This window comes from Babylonia areolata, chromosome 15, assembly GCF_041734735.1.
Source record: "Babylonia areolata isolate BAREFJ2019XMU chromosome 15, ASM4173473v1, whole genome shotgun sequence".
NCBI classification, from domain to species: Eukaryota; Metazoa; Mollusca; class Gastropoda; order Neogastropoda; family Buccinidae; genus Babylonia; species Babylonia areolata.
In genome coordinates, this window is record NC_134890.1 from 7,998,603 (window position 1) to 8,001,102 (window position 2,500).

The window sequence follows — 2,500 nt, forward strand, 5'->3', positions numbered from 1 at the left end:
GGTGTAGGTCAGTGAGTAGCGGCACCTGTGTGTGTGTGTGTTTTGTGTGTGTGTGTTGTGTGTGTTGTGGTGCGTCCTTGTGTGTATGTGTGTGCGGGTAGGGTTTGGGTGGGAGTGAAGGGGTGGATGTGTGTGTGTGTGTGTGTGTGTGTGTGTGTGTGTGTGTGTGTGTGTGTGTTTGTGTGTGTGTATGTGTATGTGTGTGTGTGTGTGTGTGTGTGTGTGTTTATGAGTGCGAGAGTGAGAGCGCATCCCCGGCAGAGGGAGAGACAGAGACAGAGAGAGGGAGGGGGATGAGAGAGAAACAGAGATAGAGTTCGTGCTTATCAGTATTCGTAAAAAAACCAAAAAAACAAACAAACAAACAAACAAACAAAAACAACACACACACAAACGGATTGATTTATTTCGGTGCATGAAGACACATATTTACAGATGAATCAATTAAGTCGGACATTGCATCAAACAGCACATATGTAAACGCAACAACAACGGCAGAAGACATGTTTGTTGAATATGTTAATGATTTTCGAACAAGTATATATCATTCCTGATCATCGTAATCTTGATTTGTGGAAAGTATCATGCAGAATCCGATTGGAGAAATGGTGTAGATATACCAGTGAGTAATGCAGTATACCCGAAAACGATGCAATGGGCTATATGGCTCCCACTTATCAAATCAATTGAGGGTGAGATTTTCTAGGAATTAAAAAAAAAATGAAGAAAGAAAAATGTTCTATACGGTATGTGCTAATATGTGCTGTTTGAAAACTTAAATGGTATTGTCAGTGTCTTTCCACTAACATTTAGCGCTTTTATTGAAAAAAAAGAAAGAAAAAAGGGATTTTGAAGCGCTATGAACACGTGATGATGCTCTGCAAAAATCAGTATTGTTCATGTTGTTGCTGGTAGTGTGAATAAGAAAGTAAATTGATGAATGAATAAATGAATAAGTAAATAAACAAACAAACAAACAAAAACCAGAATAGAATGCAATGCGATGCAATACGATACAATGATAATATAATGAATTATGATGTAATATAATATAATATGATATGATGTAGTAAAGTATAATGTAATGTAATATGGTATGATATAATTCAATTTAATTTAATTTGATATAATATATATGATATCACATCATGTCACATAAGACAACTTGAATTATATGTTATCAATGTGTATCTTTCTTTTTGAAAAACAAAACAAACCCAAAGTCCTTCACTATCACTCGCCCTGGCACTGTGCGGAAACAGTGTTGTAATGAAGTGTGGATTCCCAGCGGAAGGCAATGTAATGTTCCCAGCAGGCTGTTGATGTAATAGATCTCTTTGCTTTCCTTCATTGTCTGTCCCCTCTGCTTCTGAAGTTTTCATTTGAGGCCCACGTCTCTAGGATTTTTAGTTTGTGTTTATTTGTTTTGTGTTTGTTTGTTTGTTTGTTTGTTTGTTTTTCTTTTCTTTTTTTTAAAAGAAGGTGTTCATACAATGATAAAATGATTTTTGTGTGTGCTAGTAATGCGGTTCTTAAGAGCAACAGAGCACAACTAGGTAGAACATAGACCATAATATACACAACACAATACTACAGTGTAACAAAGCAGAAGAGAAATGATGAGAACGTATGCCTACATCGAACTTTTTTTTTTCTAAGGGAGAAAAATTAACACACATCGATTATTGGAACTAAAAACGACCAAATAACGATAATGACAATAAAAAAAAATAATGACGAAATGATACTATTTTTTGCATCAGAAAAAAATCACGGGTTTGTGTGCTTTTTATGGACCGGGATTCCCCTGCCATTCCACTCGACCTTAAACAGTAGTCTGGACGGGTGAGGCGATAAACCGATGACCCGTGTGCAGCGTGCGCTTAGCGCGCGTGAAAGAACCCACGGCAACAAAATGGTTGCCCGTGGCAAAATTATGCATACATACATACTATGTGTTTATGGTGTGTCTATACTCTCAACTCTATACTGAGAGAGGGAGGGAGAGAGAGAGAGAGAAAAAAAACAAGTTGTACTACTGTCATACAGCGAACGATATTAGTTATGTTTATGACGGTAACAAACGTTAGTTTTAAAGAATAAAGGAAGCAGGTAATGAATCAGCAGACGACAGTTTTTTTTTTACCCATTTGTGTATTTATTTATTTATATATGTATGGATTGATTCACTCATTGATTCACACTTTTTTTTTACCCATTTGTGTATTTATTTATTTATATATGTGTTGATTGATTGACTCATTGATTAATTGATTGATTGATTGATTTATCTATTCATTTATTTATTTGTTCATTCATGCATTCATTTTTTTAAAATTTATTAATTCATTTTTATCTTCTGATGTAATTGCCCACTGAGAATCTTTAATTCAGTGTATGGATCTCCATGAATTTGCCGTTAACGATTCAGCTTAGTTATACGTAAATTGTAAAATATTATAGAGTCGCGACTGGTTAAATAACAACTGCTTGCATAGAA

At 35.2% G+C, this 2,500-nt stretch overlaps 1 protein-coding gene across 5 annotated transcripts in view; it reads left to right on the forward strand.

Annotated features, from left to right (window-relative positions):
* LOC143290405 (uncharacterized) overlaps positions 1 to 2,500 on the forward strand; it is a 174,229-nt gene that overhangs the window by 70,747 nt on the left and 100,982 nt on the right. The window contains exon 1 of one of the 5 annotated variants that reach the window (XM_076599812.1): positions 1 to 7. This exon is cut by the window's left edge and continues 162 nt beyond it. The exons of the other annotated variants lie outside the window; for them this stretch is intronic. The gene's annotated coding sequence lies outside the window, so the exon portion shown is untranslated. The remainder of the gene's footprint in view (positions 8 to 2,500) is intronic. 5 annotated transcript variants of the gene reach the window in all.